This window comes from Aethalodelphis obliquidens, unplaced genomic scaffold (genome assembly GCF_003676395.1).
Source record: "Aethalodelphis obliquidens isolate GAN/ISIS:26980383/991018 unplaced genomic scaffold, ASM367639v1 scaffold9, whole genome shotgun sequence".
In the NCBI taxonomy this organism is placed as follows: Eukaryota; Metazoa; Chordata; class Mammalia; order Artiodactyla; family Delphinidae; genus Aethalodelphis; species Aethalodelphis obliquidens.
In genome coordinates this window covers 16,590,042-16,616,307 of record NW_020837953.1, presented here as the reverse complement: position 1 = coordinate 16,616,307, position 26,266 = coordinate 16,590,042, and positions in this window count along the sequence as shown.

Below are 26,266 nucleotides of genomic sequence, written 5' to 3'. Positions count from 1 at the left end.
GGGAATGTAAATTGTTACAGCCACTATGGAGAACAGTGTGGAGGTTCCTCAAAAAACTAAAAATAGAATTACCATATGACCCAGCAATCCCACTACTGGGCCTATACCCAGAGAAAACCATAATTCAAAAAGACACATGCACCCCAATATTCACTGCAGCACTACTTACAATAGCCAGGTCATGGTAGCAACCTAAATGCCCATTGACAGACAAATGGATAAGGAAGATGTGGTATATATATACAATGGAATATTACTCAGCCATAAAAAGGAACAAAATTGGGTCATTTTGTAGAGACGTGGATGGATCTAGGGACTGTCATACAGAGTGAAGTAAGTCAGAACGGAAAAAACAAATATCGTATATTAAAGCATATGTGTGGAACCTAGAAAAATGGTACAGATGAACTGGTTTGCAGGGCAGAAATTAAGACACAGATGTAGAGAACAAACGTATGGACCCCAAGGGGGGAAAGTGGGGGGGAGTGGTGGTGGTGTGATGAACTGGGAGATTGGGATTGACATATATACACTAATATGTATAAAATGGATAACTAATAAGAACCTGCTGTGTAGAAAACTAAACTAAATTAAATTTAAAACAAAAACAAACAAACAAAAAGAATGGGCACAATGTGTGACGATTTTTGTATCCCATGTTAATATCCACCAGAGAGTACCTACCATGGAAGGAGCGCTAAACCATCCAGTAAACAAAATGACTCTGCTTGTTGCTACCAGCCAGCCTCTGTCATCCGCTACCCCAACATCAACACAGTGAACGCATGGATGAAGTAGCTATGATGGCAGGGATGGAGGGAAGTTATGCACAGGCCCAAAAGCATGGGTTGCTACTTACCAAGGCTAATCTAGCTACTGCCACTGCAGAATGTCCAACCTACGAGTAACAGAAACCCATGTTAAATCCAAGTATGGCACAATTCATTGAGGAGATCAGTCGGCCAACTGGTGGTAAGTTGACTATTTTGGGCCCTTTCTGTTCTAGAAGGAGCAGAAATTCACTTTGACAGGAATAGTCCCACATTCCAGTTATGAGTTTGCCTTTTCTGTCTAAAGGGCTTTAACAAGCACCACCAAGTGAAGGTTTACAGAGTGTTTGATCCCCAGCATAGAATCCCATATAAAATCCACCACGTGAGACCAAGGGACCCACTTCACAGCATAGGAGGTGCAAGAGTGAGCCCATCACATAGGATCCGTTAGTTGTATCACACACTCCAGCACCTAGAAGCTGCCAGCCTAGCTGAGCACTGTAATAAACCTCCTGCATGCTAATCTTTGTCTCAGGATGTGCTTTCTGGGGAACACAACTTATGACAGTCAAAAAAACAAAATCAGATCCCTTGGGACTTCCCTGGTGGTCCAGTGGCTAAGACTCTGCGCTCCCAATGAAGGGGAGGCGGGTTTGATCCCTGGTCGGGGAACTAGATCCCACATGCTGCAACTAAGAGTTTGCATGCCACAACTAAAGATCCTGCACACGGCAACAAAGATCCCACGTGCTGCAACTAAGACCCGTCGCAGCCAGATAAATAAATAAATATTAAAAAGATATAAGATCTCTATCCATGTTGAGCTTACATTCTAGTGGGGGAAGCAAGCAAAAAACAATAAACATAATAAATAAGTAAATCATTAAGTATATTGGAAGATGTTAAGTATGGTAAGTTCTAAGACATAAAGGAAAAGTAGAGCAGAGTAAGGAGATCAGTGGTGCCAGGGTGTAGGAGTTGGCAGATAGGATGCAGTATTAAATCAGGTGTCAAAGTAGGCCTTAGTGAGAGATGAGATTTGAGCAAAACTTAAACGAGTTGAGAGAGTTGAGTAAGTGGATATCTGGAGACATCCCAATGAAAGAGAATAGCAAGAACAAACACCCTAAGTCAGGAGCCAGTGTGTTTCAGGAGCACCCAGGAGGCCAGTGAGGGTAGATTAGGGTGAGCAAAAGGGGAATACAATGACAGAAATAGAAATTGGAGAGGTAATGTGGGGCTAGAGGGTCAGATTATGTAGGGCCATTTTAAAGATGATGGCTTTTACTTTGAGTAAAATGAGGACTATGTCTTATTCATGTTCCTCCAGGAAGCCTTCCCTGACTCCCTCTGGCTAGATGCACTCTCTCTGGTGCCTCCTCTGTGCTCTCACAGCCTCCTGGGTTTCTGCCATGGCTGCATTTATCACATTCTATTGTAACTGCCTCATTGCCTGTGTTACCCACTTTAATCGTGAGCTTTATGAGGACACACTGAGATTGCATTGGTCAAAGGGGATCATTGTGAGGATATAGATGGAAATAAGGAAGTCAAGACATATAGCCACACAGTGAGACTTCACAGAGACTATAAAAACTTTGAGAACTGGAGGTTATTCAGGATATAGCACAGTTCTAGAAAGTAGGTGTTTTCATTGCTGCCTCTGAATAGGCATTCATTGAGCTCCGCTCTTATAGTTCACCATTATAGTCACTTACTACTCTGTCCTTGCACCTAACACTTCCAGCCAACATGAGTTTATATTTTCCAAGAAAAAGGATCTAATTGGTCTGGCCACACCCAGTCAATAACTCTGTCGAGCAGAGCGTTCTTGCTGGACCACTTCATGGACTCCTGGCCAGCCAATAGATTGGTTGCCTTTGGGTCAAGTGTCCATCCCTGATCCAGTTAGCTGTGGTCAGAGTAATAAGATTGCTTGATACAAAGCATGGTCATCTATGCATATGAAAGCACCCAGAGCTCCTTCTCCTGACAAGGGGCAATAGATGTGACTGTTATTCACTCTCCAGTACAGACTCCTCTCCATTACAGCACAATGACTGGCAAATAGGGAAGATCAATCAATCAATCTTGTATAAAGTCTACCCCTCCCAAGGGCTAGCACAATGGCTGGCACAAGATAGACAATAGTTATTTTGAAATGGAAGGCCAGTGTATCCAAACAGCATTGTACAGAAGGAAAAAGTATAAAAGTAGTGGTTTTGCATGTGGATTCTTGCCCTAGACTGAGGTCAGATCCCAACTCTGCCACCCAGCAACCACATGACCACAAGCAAGATACATAACCTCTCTGAGACTTAGTTCTTGCCACAGATGGCTCTGATATCATAAAAGTGTTCGGTACATTAAATGAACAATATAATAAAGTACTTTTCTACAACAGTCCCTGGCAGGTGGTGATGCCTTAATAGAAAATGGTGTTATTTTCCTTTGTGAGACTCGTGCTAATGAGCACAGATCTGTAGGCTAAATCCTGGTTTGGAAGGCAGCAGTCATGTCCCACTTTCAACGGAATAAGGCAGGGTCCTACCATGCAGAGAGCACACTGATGGCAGGGCCAGGTCAACTGGCTGGACCCACAGTCTTCCCTCTGCCCGCATCCACCAGGTTACAATTTCATGGGTCATCCAGGCAGCTGTTGCTGACTTTAGCAAAGAAAACGACTCTGAAGGATGTACCCCCAAAACCTTTCTGAGTCAGTAATAAATATATCATTCACTGGACAAGCAGGCTGCTATACCCTTAATCTCCTGACATGAGGGGTGTCCAGCAGAGAATGGGAAAGGGAAGAGAGAGGAGGGAAAAAGAGAGAGAGCAAGAGCACATTGACCAGAGTCAAGGATTCTGGAAGCTATAACTCAGTATCTATCCAAGCCCATCTGGCCTGGAGAAGCCTTCTGGTCACCACCTCTGGAAACACAGGGATCAATAAGAAGATCAAGACGGAGATAGCTGTCTGTGCATTTAAGTGCATGCAGACACATTTGAGATTGGAAGCTCATTCAGGGCAGAGAAAAGCCTAGCCTTACACCCTCTTGAGCCCTGCTCCAGGCTGGCACATGGCTTGGGACTGAGAGCTGATGGAAGGTGAGGTTCTTCTCTGGGACCTACTTAACCAGGAAGGGCTCCTCATGGAATAGATTGCAAGAAGGTTTGGGGAAAAGAATACGAGTAGTCACCTTGGCTCAGGATATGTTGAGGAGGCACACAGGTAATGGGCAGGGAGAAGGAATAGAGCCAGAGAGGGAGGCTGAGTCGCTGCTGCAACCTGAGTCCTCAGAAGACCACACAAGGACCAAGGAGAGCCCCTTTCTCCATGGAGCACCGCCGTGGCCTGTGCTGTGGGCAGGAGTCTGCCGGCCCCAGCCTCCCTTTAGGACTTTCTGGGGCAATACGGCTGCGCTTCTCGGTTCCCTCCAGGTGCTCCAACTGCTACAAAGCCTTCTGCTCTGCCAGCGCCGCCCCCCCCACCCCACAAGGAGCCCCACACAGCAACGCCGACTCCCTCTTACTGTGCACAGCATCTGGTGGCTTTGAGGTACACTTGTCAAGGGAGAAGTTTCTGTTAGGAGACCAGTTTTCTCTTTGCCCCACTCATTCATCTCTGAATTTCCTTTGAGGACTTGGTGGTGCCTGAGGCACCACCAGGGGGCACTAGGGCCTCTAGGCACCAAGGGCCAAGGAAAAGGAAATCCCCGAAGCATGGAGGCCCCAGGTGCAATTGCTGGGCCCCTGCAGCCCCCTCCGGCAGGACCTTGGCGCAGGAAATCAGGGAAACTGTGCTGGCTTATCTAACGAGAAATGAGAGGACTGGGCCAAAGAGCCTTATTTCTGTCCAGCCCTACTCTACCTGCCATAAAATTAAATGATCACAATGAGTACATTAATTACCTGACATGAATGCTTTAACATAACAAAATTATTAGCCATTCTAGAGTTAGTGTTTGTACAGCACTTTATATTTGCAAGGGCGTTGCAATAACTTACCCTGCTGAGGGTGCATTTCAGGCCCTGAACAGCCTCCTAAAGGGTTTCTTCTGGCCAGCCAGCTGTCTGGCCTCTGCCACAGCTGGCCCCCTGTCCTTCTTGCCTTCACTGACTGCTTTTCTTCTTCTCCATCTGCTACCTGGCATCTCCTCCTGGCAGCCCCCTCATCTGTTCATCGAATCCCTTTTACTTCAGAGAGACAGTTTTTTCCCTTGAGCCAAGTCACCTGATCCTGCAGCAGAATGAAAGGGCTCAAGGGCGGCTGCCGTGGGCAGGGCTGGGGTCGGTGTCTGGCACGTCTCTCTCCAGGGCTGGCTGTGACTGCAAGTATGGACACATGATGGGCTTGACGCATAGCAGGAACTTGGAGTGTGAGGCCTGATGGCCCCCCAACCTGTACAGGAGTCGACAGCATGTCCTGTTGTTTGCAGAATGTCCCCTGCACTCACCCCACAGCAGGGCCCTCCGGGGGGCATGGCATGAGGGGACTCACCTCTGTGCCAATTCAATTCCACACTGGATGGGATATCACAGGACACTTCACTAGGAAAACTTGTTGCGGTTGGCCTGGGTGTGAAATCTGCTTCCCGGGCAGAGAGATCAAAAGGCCCCTTGATGGATGGCTGTGTACCCAGCTCTCCTTGCTCACTTTCATCTTCCTCCCAGAAGGAGGAGTAAACATTCAGCTGGTGAGCACTGCAGGTGTTCCCTCGAGGAGTGGAAAGGAATATCATTGAGAGCAGACAGGACCACCAATGAAGGTGTCCACAGGGATAACAAGGGTCTCAAGAAGGAGCAGAATGAAGGGCACTGCAGCAGCAGTTTCAGAATTTCTACCTAGGAAGTTTTCTGGGGCAGTGGCCGTTTGGCTGGAAGGCAGCTGGGGGGACTTACCTTGAAGCTGCATTTGTACAGCTTGTATAATACAGAGCAACGCTATTTCTTAATGTGCTTTGAGTCATACTTTACACAAGTGGAGAAGACATCCGTTTTCTATATAAAGTGTATCTTAATGCACAGCACAGTGGTTAAGAACAGAACGCTGGAGCTGGATTGCTTGAGCTCAAATTCTAGCTTCGTCATTAACCAGTTAGGTGAACTCAGACACTGCTTTAGCTTCTCTGTGCTTGTCTCCTCATCTATAAAACGTGGGTAACTATAGTATCTACCTCTGGGACTTGCTGTGAGGATTAAAGGAGTTAATCCATTTGAAGCATTTAGCATATAGTAAGTGTTCATTAAGGGTTAGCTATTACTTATTGGCAAGAGAATTGGGAGGGCCTAGGATGCCTGTAGGACCCAAAGCGGGTATTGGGAAGTAAATTCCTAAGTCATTCGAAGTGAAGGGGAGGGGAGGAGAGGGAGTTGAGATTTAGGCTAGGAGTGGTATGTGCGCTGGGGTGCTGAGGAGACACCCGGTAAAGTCCAGAGGATTCCACCTCCAAAGGGTCATGGGAGGGAAGGGCTGGGCTCCAAGTGATGAGAGGGCCTCAACCTTTTGTTGGGCATTAAGTGGTGGGGGCTGCCTGACACCCCCGTTAACTGGTCTAGATGTTTCACCTACGAGTAGTAGGGAGAATGTGGTATTCTCTTGCCTTTTGGAGCACAGGGTATGCAGTGGAGGTGGCAGGTAGAGGCGGGATGTCTGTGTGGTGGGCAGGTGGCCCTGCACCCCTGGCCTGCCTCTGCCCTGTGCTGCCCATGGGCTAATCCCCAGGTTCCAGGCCCTGACCCAAAGTGGTAACATGATGGAGATAAGATAAGCCCGGCAGGCAAGGAGACTTGTCCCCTTTGGGTCACACAAAGCCCCAGGCCCCCAGGATTGGGGGACATTGGGCACTTCATCCCACATCTCCCTCTTCAATGAAACAAGGGGGTCTGACAAGTTTCCCTTAAAAGCCTCCTCCATCAAAAGGCCCATTTGAAATTCCATGTCTTCTTGTGGTGGCCACCAGGAAAATGATGGAGCAGAGCTCAGTTCGAGGGTTTTTCTACCACTCTTCTGGGCTCTGGAACCTTAAAATTAAGATGACCAGGCCCAGTTCCCCTCCTCCCCATGCTCTAGGCAGAGTAAGCTAATCCACCGTGAGGTGAACGAAGAGTCCCAGATGCACATGTTTCTTCCTTGGAACCTCATTTTCAGGCAGACTCTGGATTGAGAATCAGAAAGGCGACTAGAAAACTTCTGACCTTGTTACCTGAGGCAACCTTCTGTTCTATGGGTCTTCAAAGGTCAGGAAGAAAATAATTGAACTACAGTTTATATGTATTTTTTATGTAAAGAAGAAAGAAATTTGGGGTTTGCTGATATTTGACATATACATTGACACAGGCACCCTCACTTGGTGAGTCACTTGGTCACCTGTCATGTAGGGGACATGACGTATCCTGAGGGGAGACGGGGAATTCAACAATATGGGGTTGACGGGGTGCTCATGACATATTGCAGTTAACACGTGTCCACCTAAGGGATTTACTGATTGTATTAGTTAGCTTTAGTTAAACATCTTCATAGAATGGACAGATGGTTTTAAAAGATTCCTGCAAAGAAAACATGACTTTTAGATAATACCAAAAAAATGCAGGCCCAAGCAATCACTTCTATTCCTAGTAGGAGTTCTTAGTCAGATTATCAGACAAAAACAATTACAAGCTTATCAGGTCTGACAAGAAAGCAGCAAAAACTTTTAAAAATTATTTAGAAGAGTATGTGAAATATGGGTTTACGTAATTATAACAAATTCTGCCCTATTGTACCTTGAGATATTAGGCAAGAGTAGTAATTTAGAAATATATAAACATACATATATTGAGGGTGTGTGTGCTTTTTCCTAAGTATGCATGGTTAAAAAATTTGGAGATCACTATTTTAGCTTGTCTGCGGCTCAGGTTTTGTCAAAAATAATTATTGTTTTTCAGAACAGTGGTAAGATAAAACTTCATTTCTCTTAATTTGTGATACGTTATTTAGTGTCTGGACAGTCATTTTCTATCTATGAAACCTCATACAAGTGTCTCAAAACTCTCTGACCGGGCTTCCCTGGTGGCGCAGTGGTTGAGAGTCTGCCTGCCGATGCAGGGGACACGGGTTCGTGCCCCGGTCCGGGAAGATCCCACGTGCCGCAGAGCGGCTGGACCCGTGAGCCATGGCCGCTGAGCCTGCGCGTCCGGAGCCTGTGCTCCACAACGGGAGAGGCCACAACAGTGAGAGGCCCGCGTACCGCAAAAAAAAAAAAAAAAAACAACTCTCTGACCTTTGCTTTGATTACCTGTAAATCATTATAGGGTTGTTTTAGGGATTATATAAAAATGTTTAAATGTCTGTCACATTGTGGGCCCTTGATAAATGGTTGACATTATTACAAAGAAAGATATTGCTAAACCAAATTAAGAGGATTAACAAATTAATAGGAGAAACAATATTTTGGCCAACATTTTTTTTTTAATTTATTTCATAGAAATATAGTTGATTTACAATGCTGTGTTGATTTCTGCTCTACAGGAAAGTGATTCAACTATACATATATGTGTTCTTTTTCATATTCTTTTCCATTATGGTTTATTACAGGATATTGAATATAGTTCCCTGTGCTATACAGTAGGACCTTGTTGTTTATCCATTCCATGTATAATAGTGTGCATCTGCTATTCCCAACTCCCAATCCATCCCTCCCTCACCTGCCTCCCCCTTGGCAACCACAAGTCTGTTCTCTATGTCTGTGAGTCTATTTCTGTTTCGTAGATAAGTTCATTTGGGTCATATTTTAGATTCCATATATAAGTGATCTCATATGGTATTTGTCTAATTTGGCATAGATCCTGTGGTCCAGAATTCGGAGCTGACCTTGTCTGGATCCCTGCAACAGCTCTCTGTCTAATCTCCCTGCCTTCATTGTCCCCCACTGTTCCCTGGCTCCAGCTTCCCTTTTCATGTGACCAACAAACCAGTCCTCCTCATCACTTTCATCACTCATTTCGATGCTTACACACCTTCCATAATTCTCTTGTCCTAGACAATTCTCTGTCTGTTATATACTGTCTCATATTGTTCAATAATTTTTCTTTGTTAGACTTCTCTTCCAGATAAAACTGTTGTAGTTAGTACTTAGAACTTACAAATAAGGAAAATCAGGTTGCCCTTGAGAGAATTTAACTTAATCAGCAGGTGATGAAAGGAACCCAAGGTCTCCTAGACCCTTGGGAACAGTTACTAGACAACTAATCAGTGGTATTAACACATCTAAGGAAAGAAAGCGTCAGTATGGTCTGCAATAGAGGAAACAGAGGAAAGCCAGAGTTTATCAAACTTTAGCTGAATGCATCCAGCAAAGTCCATGGAAGAAAGTTACTGGACCCAGGGGAACCTGAGTACTTCAATCATTAGTCTTCAGGGCTGTTACTTCCTCCACCAGGAGAGGTCCTGCTCCATTGTACGTTCTACTTCCCCAGGTAATATACCCAGCATTCTTCTCATCTTTGACCTCCTGGATGAAATATTCCCCTCTTTTAATTACAGTTGACCCTTGAACAACACAGGGGTCAGGAGTACCGACCCTTCATGCAGTTGAAAACCTTCATCTGCTGTGAAGTAGTATAACATAGCTGGCCCTCCAACTACATGGTTCTTCCATATCCAAGCTTCCGCAGATTTAACCAACCGTGGATCGTATAGTATTTACTATTGAAAAAAATCTGCATGTAAGTGGACCCGTGCAGTTCAAACCCATGTTGTTCAAGGGTCAACTGTACTAGTTCTGGGAATACAATCAGGGCACTGGTTTACTAATTCTGCTTCCCAAGTACATCCAGATGGAGGTGGAGGCCTCTGTTAGGGGTTCAAGCATTCTGGTCAATGGAAAATTATATCTCCATTGTTTACGTGAGTCTGATAATCAACGTTTGGTAATCTTAGTTTATGTGAAGCTGATAATTAGGTAAATATCTAAGTGAAAAAGATGAAACTTACAGACCGGGAGAAAATAGAGCAGAACATTTTTTAAATTGTGTGGTTGAAATGTCCCTTTTAAGTACGACATAACATCTAGAAGCTATAAAGGAAAAAATTTAAGGAAAAAAATTCAAACTTCTATACAAAGAAAAACTATAATTTGAAAGACATTATAGACTGGGATTACATATTTGCAACATATACAAGAAATAAAGGATGAATACCCACAAAATATGAAGAGAAACTAATAATGAATAAGGAAAAGATAACCCAATAAAAAAATGGGCAAAGGGTATGAATTAGGAAAACCACAGAAAATATGTCCAATATCAATATGTTTCGCACATAGTTGAAAATGGTTCAAGCTCACTTTTAACTAAGGAAATGAAATTTAAAAAGCAGTGATATTCCCCTTCCATAAGATTGATATAATTTTTTAATAATATGTGAACATATTTATTTAGTCTATTTTTTTAAATTGAGGTATAATTGACATATAACAGCCTCAGATGTGCAATATAATAATTTGATATTTGTATATATTGTAAAATGATCACCACAATAAGTCTAGTTAACACCCATTGCCACAAGTAGTTACATAATCTTTTTTTTTAATTCTTAAAGATTTAAAAAATTTTTAGTTATTTAATTTATTTATTTTTGGCTGCGTTGGGTCTTCATTGCTGCACACAGGCTTTCTCTCGTTGCGGCAAGGGGAGTTTCTCTTCGTTGCAGTGCGCGGGCTTCTCATTGCGATGGCTCCTCTTGTTGCATAGCACAGGCTCTCGCATGGGGGTTTCAGTAGCTGTGGCACGCAGGCTCAGTAGTTGTGGCGCACGGGCTTAGTTGCTCCGCGGCATGTGGGATCTTCCCAGGCCAGGGCTCAAACCGGTGTCCCCTGCATCAGCTGGTGGATTCTCATCCACTGCGCCACCAGGGAAGCCCCTTTAATTTCTATCAGAGTATAGTTGAATCAGTTGTACATATACATATGTCTACTCTTTTTTAGATTCTTTTCCCATACAGCTCATTGTATAATTTTTAAAAGATACATTAGAGGGGTGTATCACTGCTATTTAATTGAAAACTTGATAGTGTCTTTAATACAGTTGATGAGGGTGTGCGGAAACAGATATTCTCAAAATACTGTTCATGGGATATCCCTTGGTAGAGCTTCTTTTGGAGGATCATTTGGAAGTATGTATTAGAATGTGACTCGTTATTATACTTGAAAGACAACTTGGCTAAGAATTGTTTGCAGTTTTTCCCCCCAGAACCTAAAGTCGTGGCTCTGTTGTTTTTCTGATGTTGAGCGTTGCTTTAGCTCTTTTACCCCAGCATTTTCATTCATCTCTTGATTGGTCTGATTTCATCTTAAGTTTTTGTTTTGTTTTTGTTTTCCTTTTCAGGAAGGCATCATATATTCTTTATTCCCTAAGTTATTGTTTGTTTGCAAATGTCTGTCTTCAGCTTGTTTACTTAAATGACAAGTTGACCAGATGCAATATTCTTGGGCTCACTTTATTTCCCTAGGCACTTTGCAGCCACTGAATCTGGTGGAGAAGTCTGAGACCAGCCTGATTCTTCCCTCTTTTAAGTGACCTGCTTTTTCTGCCTAAATGACTGAGTAATTCCTTCTTCCTCCTGAAAACTGAAGGACTTAATCAAGATATATCTTGGTTTCAGTTGTTCACAATCGGGTTTTTTTGGAACACAGTATGTCCTTTTAATGAGTAAATTCAGTTCTCCATAGTTCATAACAGGAAAAATTTCTTCTGTTATACATTAAAACAGCTTTTTTTTTTAATTTGTTGCATTCTCTGAGAACATCAATTTTCCTTAGGTTGTATCATCTTTATGTGTCTTCCATATTTTTTTAAATCTTCTCTCAAATTTTTTAGAAAATTGGCTTTTTTCTCTGATTCACTAATATTAAACCAAGAATCATTTTGTTCCTTGTTGTTTTACTTTATTTATAAGTTATGCAAGTGTTCATTGAGTCTCTAATTCATTTTCTCTGCTCTATAATACCTCTTTTCATCTCATTCTATTGTTTTATCATGTTGTCTTTTGGTTCTTTTACTTAATCCATGCTTTTAGAAATTTCTTCTGTAGCATGAACCATTCACGGACAATTTTCTTTTCCCCTGGTTATATTTTCCTCAACCGTGCATTCTTTATTTTTTGCATGCCATGTTCCTTTCTTTCTTTGTCTCTTTTTCTTTTCTATTTGCCATGCTATAACTACACATTTATCATGGTGATGTTGTGGAGGAATTCCTTCATGAGACCTATCCAACATTATTTAGTACAAGGAGTGGGCCCATACACAAACAAGGCCAATCAGAATTCTAAGACAATTGGTAAATGGATGCCTCTTGTTTCTTTTTTATATTTAATTGCTTTGGTTTAGAATTACCATAAGAGTGTTTTATAAAATACTGAGGTTAATAGACAATATTTTATAATAACTATAAATGGAATATAACCTTTAAAAATTGTGAATCACTACATTGTATACTTTAAACTTATATAATATTGTACATCAACTATACCTCAATAAAAAATAATAATTTCTAAAAGAGAAAAGAAAATACTCATCAGTCATAGCAGCTAAGCATCCCACCCTCACTTTATGTTCTCAGGCTACAGATATGTAGATAGACTACCCTAGTCCACCCTCAAACTGTAGCTCTTAGGCAAAAACAAATCCCAATTCCAGTGTCACCTCCTCAGAGAGGTTTCCTCTGATTACCCTTTCTAAGGGTATCCATGCTCTAGTTACTCCATCGAAGCACCTAGTTTTATGTCTTCAAAGTATTTGTCACTATCTGAAGTAGACTACAATGACTAATCAAGGTGAAGGTAGCAGGGGTTTTTACCAAAGGGTGGAGAAGCAGTGGACTCTGAGTACCACTGAGGAGTATCCTCCTCACCCAACACTACATAGGTATGAGAATATGAGCAGACTTTACTGGAGAGAGTTGCAGGGAAAGTAGCAAAAAGAGAGCCAGGTTTAGATAAGGTAAGAAGCAGAAGGAACATTCAGAGAAGTGATTGAAGGCATAGAGGAGTTGAAATTTCCAGAGGGCTAATGGAAAGTTTTGGCAGGGAAAAGAAAGCGATTTGATTAGGCTTAGGGAAGTATAGAGCATTTTAGGAATGACAGTTCCATAGAGGACAAATTTAGGAGGGGAGCAGATACTTATATTTGGGGCTCTGACCTATGACAATAGGAATGAAGCTTGGCAGGTTCAGTCACAACTGATCCATGGAAAACAGTGGACACAAGGGCTTAATAAAAGTCAACTGTGGTCCGGAAGGTTCTGCAAGTATATGTTTTGATGCAGAGGTATGATTAGTCACAGCAGATGAAGCACAGGACAGTAGTGGGAGCAAAGAAGCTTGAAGTTCAAGGTTCTTTAAGGGGAGGGGTGAACAGTTGTCCTAAGAAGATTAAATTCTTAAGTTCAGTATCCACTGGTGTCCTGTATAATAAGGGGTTGGAGGTCTTGGTGCTCGTAGCTTGGGATTGGGTGTGTGGAAGGAGGGACTTAGTAGTGGCCCAGGAATTGAGCCTAGATCTCCAGATGCAGATATAGATTTAGAACTTCCATTAGAGCACAATTTTTATTTTCATTCTCCACATACAGAAATGATACCTAAATTATTATTTCAAAATATTTACACTTACTCTTGCAAGTTCAAATTTTAAATGATTTGGGCCATTTCCCCCAAATTTCATTCTTATTTTAGTATATTATGTATTTGCTTAATTTTTAATATACAAAATTTAGGGGGTTAAGTTAAATTTTCCAACATAAGAGAAATCATGGTTTCCAGTTGGTGTAATGATGGGGTTCAGAAGTCTTAACAAAACTTAAAATTGTCACATTTAGGGACTTCCATGGTGGTGCAGTGGTTAAGAATCCACCTGCCAATGCAGGGGACACGGGTTCGAGCTCTGCTCTGGGAAGATCCCACATGCCACGGAGCAACTAAACCTGTGCGCCACAACTACTGAGCCTGTGCTCTAGAGCCCATGTGCCACAACTACTGAAGCCTGCATATCTGGAGCCTGTGCTCCGAAACAAGAGAAGCCACGACAATGAGAAGCCCGCGCACCACAACAAAGAGTAGCCCCCGCTCACCACAACTAGAGAAAGCCCGCACGCAGCAACGAAGACCCAACGCAGCCCTAAATAAATAAATTACTTAAAAATTTTAAGTTGTCACATTTTAGGAGGGAAAGTATAAAGCTTAATTTTTAGTTTATTCTTTTCTTTCCAGTGCCTTATAGAATCAACAGGAAATACATTAGCAGAACCAGGCCAGAATTATACACAGTGAGGCTCCTTGCGACTTCTTGCTCCACTGAACTTCTGAGATCATTTTGTCTCTAACACTCGGAGCTTTTTATAGGTATATTCCATTATTTTCTCACTGTGGAAGCTCTTTGTTTTCCACCTACATATAATCACTTCTAAGACACATATGTTTCCACATTTTAACAGCTCTGACATTGGGATGCTTCTTATAATCCAAACTATCTTTGATTAGATGAGATATAGCACTTTGTAGCTATATATCTCCAATATATCATATATATCTCCAATATAACCTAATTCCTGACACACAGTAAGCACTGAGCAAATGTTTGTTTATTGTTTGACTAATACGTAATTGAAGAGACCATTTAATTTGAATTACTTCTTAAATACAAACTTTAACTTGACCTCTGGCATTTCTTCAAACTCTTAAGGTCCCCAAGTCTTTATTCAATAAAAAGATTGTTACAAAAAACAGAAGAAAGAAATGAGGAAAATGTAATTAGTTACTGCTTTTACAATGACTTTTAAATGGATTTAATACTTACAAGGTGTTCCGTCGTAATACCTACTTTACTTTCGTGTAGAATTTGTCACCAAAACCCCTCTGCAATACAGGTAGGAAAAAAAAGACTAAACGAATAAAAGAGAAAGTATATGATTTGCCCAAGTTCCACAGCTAGTCAGTCTTGCTTTCCTGGCTCACAGTACTTGTTCTTTTCACTGGGCTGTATTGTCCCATGGAAAGGCAAATGGAACAAAAGCATTCTTAAATGCAACCCATTTTTGCAAAGGTCATCTTAAAATTGATTGCCGTGAAGTGAAATTCAGACTACACATGTGCTGTAGCCTTCATCTCCTTCTAGTCTTCAAAAGAAAGGGTGGGAAAAGATACTGCAGACCTAAAGCATAATTGCTTATTAGGCATCATTCAATGAGGGAGGCAGTAAGAAGCGAAACTATTATTATTACCTAGTAAAGAGCACCTTATTTAGTTCTTGGGAAAGATTGAAGGATATTTACTACTAAAATGCAATTTTCACTCACTTTGAAGGAATCATCACAAGTGTCAATTCATTTTCCAACTTAGAACCTTTAAGTCATTCTCATGAAATGTTTTTTTAATAAATTTATTTATTTATGTATGTATTAATTTATTTATTTTTGGCAGCATTGGGTCTTTGTTGCTGTGCGTGGGCTTTCTCTAGTTGCGGCGAGCAGGCACTACTCTTCATTGTGGTGCATGGGCTTCTCATTGCTGTGGCTTCTCTTGTTGCAGAGCACAGGCTCTAGGAGGCTTCACTTCAGTAGTTGTGGCACTTGGGCTCAGTAGTTGTGGCACGCAGGCTCTAGAGCTCAGGCTCAGTAGTGGTAGCACACGGGCTTAGCTGCTCCGAGGCATGTGGGGTCTTCCTGGACCAGGGCTCGAACCTGTGTCCCCTGTATTGGCAGGTGGATTCTTAACCACTGCACCACCAGGGAAGTCCCTCATGAAATGTTTATATTCTTTTGTCTTGCGTGGCTCTTCTGCACAGTCCTCCATCGTGTCACTCCACTGCTTAGCTTCTATTCCACTTTTGGAATAGCTTTCACTTATACACACACATTTCCAGGCTCTCCTTAGGTCATCCCTTTCCTGCTCTTGTGTTCATGGCAATGATGTCTTATCTGACACCCATTTTATCCAAGATTAACTTCCATTTGGGCAGTAGCAGAAGCAAGAAGAACTGCAGCCCTGCAACCTGTGGAACAAAAACCACATCCACAGAAAGATAGAAAAGATGAAAAGGCAGAGGGCTATGTACCATATGAAGGAACAAGATAAAACCCCAGAAAAACAACTAAATGAAGTGGAGATAGGCAACCTTGCAGAAAAAGAATTCAGAATAATGATAGCGAAGATGATCCAGGACCTCGGATAAAGAATGGAAGCAAAGATCGAGAAGATGCAAGAAATGTTTAACAAAGACTTAGAAGAATTAAAGAACAAACAAACAGAGATGAACAATACAATAACTGAAATGAAAAATATACTAGAAGGAATCAATAGCAGAATGAGGCAGAAGAACAGATAAGTGACCTGGAAGACAGAATGGTGGAATTCACTGCTGTGGAACAGAATAAAGAAAAAAGAGTGAAAAGAAATGAAGACAGCCTAAGAGACCTCTGGGACAACATTAAATGCAACAACATTCTCATTATAGGGGTCCCAGAAGGAGAAGAGAGAAAGGACCTGAGAAAATATTTGAAGAGATTACGGTCGAAAACTTCCCTAACATGGGAAAGGAAATAGCCACCCAAGTCCAGAAAGCAAATCAAGCCTCAGTAAATTTAAGAAAATTGAAATCATATAAAGCATCTTTTCTGACCACAATGCTATAAGATTCTAAATGAATTACAGGGAAAAAAATGTAAAAAACACAAACACATGGAGGCTAAATAATACGTTACTAAATAACCAAGAGATCACTGAAGAAATCAAAGAAGAAATCAAAAAATACCTAGAGACAAATGACAATGAAAACACGATGATCCAAAACCTATGGGATGCAGCAAAAGCAGTTCTAAGAGGGAAGTTTATAGCTATACAAGCCTGCCTCAAGAAACAAGAAAAATCTCAAATAAACAATCTAACCTTACAACTAAAGGAACTAGAGAAAGAAGAACAACAAACAAAACCCAAAGTTAGCAGAAGGAAAGAAATCATAAAGATCAGAGCAGAAATAAATGAAATAGAAACAAAGAAAACAATAGCAAAGATCAATAAAACTAAAAGCTGGTTCTATGAGACGATAAACAAAATTGATAAACCATTAGCCAGACTCATCACGAAAAAGAGGGAGAGGACTTAAATCAATAAAATTAAAAATGAGAAAGGAGAAGTTACAACAGACACCACAGAAATACAAAGCATCCTAAGAGACTACTACAAGCAACTCTATGCCAATAAAATGGACAACCTGGAAGAGATGGACAAATTCTTAGAAAGGTATAACCTTCCAAGACTGAACCAGGAAGAAATAGAAAATATGAACAGACCAATCACAAGTAATGAAATTGAAACTGTGATTAAAAATCTTCCAACAAACAAAAGTTCAGGACCAGATGGCTTCACAGGTGAATTCTATCAAACATTTAGAGAAAAGCTAACACCCATCCTTCTCAAACTCTTCCAAAAAATTGCAGAGGAAGGAGCACACCTAAACTCATTCTAGGAGGCCACCATCACCCTGATACCCAAACCAGACAAAAATACTACAAAAAAGGAAAATTACAGACCAATATCACTGATGAATATAGATGCAAAAATCCTCAACAAAATACTAGCAAACAGAATCCAACAACAAATTAAAAGGATCACACACCACGATCAAGTGGGATTTATCCCAGGGATGCAAGGATTCTTTAATATATGCAAATCAATCAATGCGTAAACCATATTAACAAATTGAAGAAGAAATCCCAAATGATCATCTCAATAGATGCCGAAAAAGCTTTTGACAAAATTCAACACCCATTTATTATAAAAACTCTCCAGAAAGTGGGCAAAGACGGAACCTACCTCAACATAATAAAGGCCATATACGACAAACCCACAGCAAACATCATTCTCAATGGTGAAAAACTGAAAGCATTTCCTCTAAGATCAGGAACAAAACAAGGATGTCCACTCTCACCACTCTTATTCAACATAGTTTTGGAAGTCCTAGCCACAGCAATCAGAGAAGAGAAAGAAATACAAATTGGAAAAGAAGAAGTAAAACTGTCACTGTTTGCAGATGCCATGATACTATACATAGAGAATCCTAGAGATGCCACCAGAAAACTACTAGAGCTAATCAATGAATTTGGTAAAGTTGCAGGATACAAAATTAATGCACAGAAATCTCTTGCATTCCTATATACTAATGGTGAAAAATCTGAAAGAGAAATTAAGGAAACACTCCCATTTACCATTGCAACAAAAAGAATAAAATATCTAGGAATAAACCTACCTAGGGAGACAAAAGACCTGTATGCAGAAAACTATAAGACACTGATGAAAGAAATTAAAGATGATACCAACAGAAGAAGAGATATACCATGTTCTTGGATTGGAAGAATCAATATTGTGAAAATGACTATACCACCCAAAGCAATCTACAGATTCAATGCAATCCCTATCAAATTACCAACGGCATTTTTTACAGAACTAGAACAAAAATGTCTTAACATTTGTATGGAGACCCAAAAGACCCCGAGTATCCAAAGCAGTCTTGAGGGAAAAAAGTGGAGCTGGAAGAATCAGACTCCCTGCCTTCAGACTATACTACAGATCTACAGTAATCAAGACAATATGGTACTGGCACAAAAACAGAAATATAGATCAATGGAACAGGATAGAAAACCCAGAGATAAACCCACACACCTATGCTCAACTAATCTATGACATAGGAGGCAAGGATATACAATGGAGAAAAGACAGTCTCTTCAATAAGTGGTGCTGGGAAAACTGGACAGCTACATGTAAAAGAACGAAATTAGGACACTCCCTAACACCATACACAAAAATAAACTCAAAATGGATTAGATACCTAAATGTAAGACCGGACACTATAAAACTCTTAGAGGAAAACATAGGAAGAACACTCTCTGACATAAATCACAGCAAGATCTTTTTTGATCCACCTCCTAAAGGAAATAAAAACAAAAATAAACAAATGGGACCTAATGAAACTTAAAAGCTTTTGCACAGCAAAGGAAACCGTAAACAAGATGCAAAGACAACCCTCAGTATGGGAGAAAGTATTTGCAAACGAATCAATGGACAAAGGATTAATCTCCAAAATATATAAACAGCTCATGCAGCTCAATATTAAAAAACAAACAACCCAATCAAAAATAGGCAGAAGACCTAAATAGACATTTCTGCAAAGAAGACCTAAAGATGGCCAAGAAGCACATGAAAAGCTGCTCAACATCACTAATTATTAGAGAAATGCAAATCAAAACTACAATGAGGTATCACCTCACACCAGTTAGAATGGGCATCATCAGGAAATCTACAAACAACAAATGCCAGGGAGGGTGTGGAGAAAACGAAACTCTCTTGCACTGTTGGTGGGAATGTAAATTGATACAGCCACTACGGAGAACAGTATGGAGGTTCCTTAAAAAACTAAAATTCCTTAAAAACTAAAACTAGAATTACCATATGATCCAGCAATCCCACTACTGGGCATATACCCAAAGAAAACCTTAATTCACAAAGACACATGCACCCCAATGTTCATTGCAGCTCTATTTACAATAGCCAGGTCATGGAAGCAACCTAAATGCCCATTGACAGACGAATGGATAAAGAAGATGTGGTACATATATACAATGGAATATTACTCAGCCATAAAAAGAAACAAAATTGGGTCATTTGCTGAGACATGGATGGATCTAGAGACTGTCATACAGAGTGAAGTTGTCAGAAAGAAAAAAACAAATATCATATATTAACACATATATGTGTAACCTAGAAAAATGGTACAGATGAACCGGTTTGCAGGGCAGAAATTGAGACACAGATGTAGAGAACAAACATATGGACACCAAGGGGGGAAAGCGGCAGGGGGTTGGGCGTGGTGGTGTGATGAATTGGGCGATTGGGATTGACATGTATACAGTGATGTGTATAAAATTGATGACGAATAAGAGCCTGCAGTATAAAAAATAATAGTAATGTTACCTGTGGGTTTTTTGCAGATGCTCTTGGAAAGTTGAGGCAATTCCTCTCTATTCCTATTTTTATCATAAATGGGTACTAAATTTTGTCAAATGGATTTTTCTGCATCAGTTAATCTGATCATGTAATTTTTATTCTTTAGCTTGTTGATAGGTGGTTTACATTGATTGTTTTTAAAATGTTGAACTAGTCTTGAATACCTGGAATAAATTCCACTTGGTCATGGTGGAAAAAAAAGAGAAAAAGATTAACTTCCATTTGCTCCTGAATATTTGATTTTTCTCTACCTACAAGCTTGTTTTGAAGCCGGATGTGTCCCAATGTGGAAGGGTCTATTTTCCAATTTCACTGAAGTTACTTCTTGGAATTACTTCTCTCCTGGGAAAAGCAGGGTGCCTTGCAATGAAGATCACTACTCCAGAAAATAATGGACACTGATTTTACAGGTTAGAATGAAGGATCTTGAGAGTAGTGGTTGCCCTGCCTTATGGGGAAAGTATCATATTGATGCCTTATTTCTCCCTTTCTACCCAAACTGCTTGCAAGTTATCAGAGAGGGGACCTCCAGTGACTTCCAGATATTCCCCCTTTGACTTGTTTTTTCAATTATTTGCTTATATTTAGTTAGTTAGGTTTACTTTATATCTATGTTGTACTTTTTAGCTATGTTTTAGCTAACTTTCTGAACAGATTACTTAATCTGAGCATCAATTATTTTAACCATAAAATGTAGATGAAAATGCCTACCTATCAAGGGTTTTGAAAGAGTTAAGTGACAGCGCTTATTTAAGAGTGGCTAGCTGTTTAATCTCATAGTTACCTCATCAAAAATGTTACTCAGGGGGCTTCCCTGGTGGCACAGTGGTTGAGACTCTGCCAATGCAGGGGACACGGGTTCGAGCCCTGGTCTGGGAAATCCCACATGCCACAGAGCAACTAGCCCCGTGAGCCACAATTACTGAGCCTGCACGTCTGGAGCCTGTGCTCCGCAACAAGAGAGGCCGCGATGGTGAGAGGCGCACGCACCGCAAGGAGGAGTGGCCCCCCACTAGCCGCAACGAGAGAAAGCCCTGGCACAGAAACGAAGAGCCAACACAGCCATAAATAACTAAATAAATAAATAAATTTTTTTTTAAAAAAGGCAAAATTCCTTAAAAAAAAAAAATGTTACTCAGGTCAGTGCTTTCCTTCACTATTTGCGACTTGAAATCACTCTAATCCCTTGCCATGTTCTTGTCCTAAATGCTCCTGCCCTGAACTACTTCAGCTTTTCCAAATTCATGTGGTCTTCTAGTAGGCTGACCATATAATTTATTTGGACACTTTTGAGAGTGTAAGGGGGCAGGAACCATCAATTATTATGCTATGACAACCAGTGTCAACTGGGAGTGTCCTAGGCAAATTCGAAGGTATCCTACTCTTTAGTCCTCTCCTGGCTACAGCAGACTGCTTCTTACCCTGGGAAGTATCTTTATGTTGTCCTTTCAAGACTCAGTTGCTTCACTGACTTCCTTACTCAGTATAAATTCTTCCCTCTGTCACCACTGCTATCAGTACCTATGTTCAGAACAGCATATGTTTATTTTCTAAACCACCCTCCTTTACCAACTGCTCCATTTCTGTTGAAGGCTAGACCACACTTCAGAGTTTATCTTTGACTTTCCATATTCCTTCATATCCAGCCAATTGGCAGAGATTGTCAACTTCAATTCTATAAACACTTATTGAGCATTTACTTTGTTCCAGGGACTAAGTGAAGTGCTAGGGATAAAAGAATAAGATACAATCCTGATATACAAGAAGGCTCACATTAAATAATAAACATGCAACTAAATAATTGCAATTTAGTGTGTGAGGTGCAAACACAGAGGTAGTGGTTTTGGTAAAGTGGTGATGTCGACATGGAAGTTATCAACTCTGCTTGGGTGGTTCAAAGAAGGATTTGCAGAAATAAAGATGAAGTTGACCTGTGGTCGTGTAACTACAATTTACTAGACACTATGCTATGCACAGGGAATACACTGATAAACATGACAGGTATGACCCTTGTCCTCTTGAAGCTTATAGGCTATTAGGGAAGGCAGACAGTATAAAAGTGAGAAGTATTAGGAAAAAAGAGGGGGCATCATGTGAATACATAAAGGGAGAACTAACCAACTCTGCAACCAAGTCCGTAACAGTTAAGTTGAAATGTGAAAAGATGAATAGGAGTAGTTAGGTGAAGGGCAGAGATTGATAGGAGAGGGAAAGAGAGCAAGATCTTGAGGTGGAGAGAGTATGAGGTATTAAAACACTGAGAAGAGACCAATATGGCTGAAGAGGAAAGAGGAGTGGGGAAAGGGACATGGCATGAAGCTGGAAATGTAGGCGGGGGTCAGAAATTATAAGACCTTGTAGACCACATTAAGAACAATGGACTTTACCTCAGGTCAATGGGCAGCCATAATTTAAGCATTGAAAGCAATGTAAACTGATTTGCTCTTTCTAGAAGGAGGCTGTTGCAGTAGCTTAGGCAAGAGATGATGGTGGTAGAAATGGAGACAAAGATGATTTTTAGAAATATCTAGAAAGTATAATGACAAATTTGGTAATTGATTTGTAATGAATGGTAAAGAAGGAATGGTCAAGGATGGCTCCCAAAACAGCTGGTTCTGTTATTTACTGAATTACGGAACATTCAGAGAAGGATCAGGTTTGGGAATGAAGATAACAGGTCCAGGTTTTGATATGCTGAGTCTGCAGTACCAGTGAAATATTCAGGTGGAGAGCTTATGTAGGCAGTTGCATATGTTTGTCTGGAGCTATAGATTTGACCGTTTTAGGTATATCAAAATTAATAAAGCCAAGGGAGTGAATGCATTTACCTCAGGAAAAATTCCATGTGGGAAGAGACATTAGAACAGAATGTGCAAAACATTTAATGGTTGTATAAAAGAAGATCTGTCAAAGACGGTTAAGAGGAAGCAGCTAGAGAAGAAAGAAGAAAATCAGAAACATGTGATGTCACAGAAGTCTAAGGAAGAAAGCATTTCAAAGAGGGAATGGTCGTGGAAAATGAGAAATAAAAATGGATGATCTTACTGAGAACAGGTTTTGAGAAATGGCAGACATGAAATCCAGATTAGTGGGTTTAGGACTAAGTGGGAGGTGAGAAAATAGAGGCAGAATATGTAGGTAACACTTGCTGTAAGTTTGGGAAGGAGAGAGGGGAGAAAGCAGTGAGAGCTGAAGAAAGATGTGGACGAAGGACTGAGGGGGATCTTTCCTTTCCTTTCGTTTCCTATGAGAGCTTCTTGAGTACATTTAAATACTGAATAGAAAAGAACCATTAAAGAATGGCGGAGAGTAACTTTCCACACTGGAGAGTAATCAATAAGTGATAGAAACAGGGTTCAAATTCAGATCTGTCTTCACTCATTCTTAACCACGGTGCTCTACTTCCATGTCAAATTTTAATAACTCTTACCATTGCAAACACACTTTGTGGTGCAATCATGAGTAAATTGTTTCTTGACAAATTATGCCATGGGCATTATTTTTTTATTTTTTTAGAAATTTCATGTAATGTCTGAAACATTTATATTAACATATTTCTATACAAATAACCCAATGAAAGTTTAGTATTAGTTGTTTTGTTTGTTTTTTATACTGCAGGTTCTTATTAGTCATCAATTTTATACACATCAGCGTATACATGTCAATCCCAATCGCCCAATTCAGCACACCACCATCCCCACCACACTGCAGTTTTTCTCCCTTGGTGTCCATACGTCTGTTCTCTACATCTGTGTCTCAACTTCTGCCCTGCAAACCAGCTCATCTGTACCATTTTTCTAGGTTCCACATACATGCGTTAATATATGATATTTGTTTTTCTCTTTCTGACTTACTTCATTCTGTATGACAGTCTCTAGATCCATCCACGTCTCAACAAGTGACTCAATTTCATTCCTTTTTATGGCCGAGTAATATTCCATTGTATATATGTACCACAACTTCTTTATCCATTCGTCTGTCAATGGGCATTTAGGTTGCTTCCATGACCTGGCTATTGTAAATAGTGCTGCAATGAACATTGGGGTGGCCATGGGCATTATTTTTGTGATATTTTCCATTATTCAATATTCAAATCCTACCTCTTTAATGCCCTACATAAATCCCACCTTCTCCCCAAACACTTCAGGACACCTCAAATCCTGATAGTCTCTCTGGCTTTTAAAATCCTGCGACAACCTGCCAGTGTTACTCATTTGATAAATTTTATCTGCATTACAATTGAGTTGGATATTATTTCACTTTTCTTTGATTATGACTTAACATCACAAATCCATAAGCTTCTCAGAGGATAGGAAGTGCATCGTATTTTTTTGTTGTTTTTTGGGTGTTTTTTTTTGGACATCTTTTAAAACTTCATCCTAATGCCTTAAAACTTCATCCTAATGCCTTATCCATAGTATGTAGTCAATAAATATTTGTTGATTGATTGCTGGGTCAATCTCGTTATTGATACTGGTTGAATATCTCTGAGAACTGTCTGCAACCACTTCAGAAAGTTTCCTGTTGATATCATTCTGAGAAATGGAGGAGTTCTTATTTCTGCTGTGGATTTATTTTTTCCTTTTTGGTTATAAAACTGGGAATCTCAAAAAGACTGTTGGTTTGTATGTGTGTGGGGGGGCGTCCTTTTGAAAGGGATTGTGGAAAAAAAGCAGACCTTTTATTTTGTAAAGGTTTTTTGAAGCTTACAAGTTCTCATGAGAAAAAGTCCAAATTGGTCGAACTTGAAGTTCCCCTCCTCCTTTCTCCTCTTGCAGAACCTTTATCTAAACCTACTTCCCTTAAAATGACTTTTATTGATTTTCACTCAATGAGAGTTATTCTTCAGAATGAGGATGGAGGGGTCAGAGAGAGAAATTTACCCTGTGTTACCTGTGGAATAGGTGTACCTCCGTATCCAGTCTTGCTTTATTTGTTCTTTTTCCTGGATCCAGAAACCTGCACGCGGGGGATCATTAGGTCCTCTGTGTCTTGGTCAGAGCTTGAGTACAGTATACTAATAGATCAATTTATGTGTTCATTCATTCAGCAAACATTTATTGAGCAGGCATGTCCTAGGCATTGGAGATACTAAGATGAATAAGATGTAGTCGCTGCCCTCAGTGACCTCCAGATGTACACGAAGACACCAGCTTGCTGGGGGTTGGGGTCAGGAAAGGCTTCCTGAACGAGGTAACTGAATATCCTCCTTTGGGGAATCCTAAGAGAATGAAGAGATCAGCCTCGTAAAATAAATATAAACATCTAATCAAGTTAGCCAATTAGAAAGACATTTAGTAAGACAGTCTTTTACCAGTATGTCCGTTGTTTCTTTTGCAATTTTCCCCTGATTTCTTTGTTTCTAGTCTACATTTAAAATTGCCAGGACTTCCCTGGTGGCACAGTGGTTAAGAATCCACCTACCAATGCAGGGGACACGGATTCGAGCCCTGGTCCAGGAAGAGCCCACACTTCGCGGAGCAACTAAGCCCGTGCCCCACAACTACTGAGCCTGCGCTGTAGGACCCGTGAGCCACAACTACTGAGCCCACGTGCCACCGCTACTGAAGCCCGCGCACCTAGAGCCCATGCTCCGCAACAAGAAAACCCACTGCAGTGAGAAGCCCGCGCACCACAACGAAGAGTAGCCACAGCTCGCAGCAACTAGAGAAAAGCCTGCATGCAGCAATGAAGACCCAACACAGCCAAAAATAAAATAAATAAATAAATTTATTAAAAAATATAAAATAAAATTGCCTCCAGTGTTATTTTTCTAAACCCTGATCTGATCCTGTCCTTCCTGTCTTGAGAATTTTTAATGGCTACTCATTCATTCTGCATATTCATCCATCACCTACTGTGCTGTGTCAGGCAAACACCAACTGTTTGGGATGCAATGGTGAGCAAACAATTCCTCCCTTCAAGAAGCCTATAGTCTAGGATTTCCCTGGTGGCGCAGAGGTTAAGAATCTGCCTGCCAATGCAGGGGACACGGGTTTGAGCCCTGGTCCTGGAAGATCCCACACACCATGGAGCAACTAAGCCCGTGTGCCACAACTACTGAGTCTGTGCGCTGCAACTACTGAAGCCCGTATACCTAGAGGCCATGCTCTGCAACAAGAGAAGGCAGTGCTATGAGAAGCCCGCATACCACAACAAAGAGTAGCCCCCCTTGTCGCAACTAGAGAAAGCCATTGTGAAGCAACGAAGACCCACCACAGCCAAAAATAAATAAATTAATTAATTAAATAAAATAAAAAAGAAACCTATAGTCTAGACCGAGAGACAGACAAGTAAGCAGACAGTTTCAGTACAGTTTCATACTAGCTTTGACAGGGCAAGTAGACGATTCTGTGGGTGTACACAGAGGCACGCCTTGTCCGGTCTTGTGCTTCCTCAATCTTGTCCTCAGATTTAAATCAATACAATCCAACAGATACCAGTATCTGTTGTGCTAAGT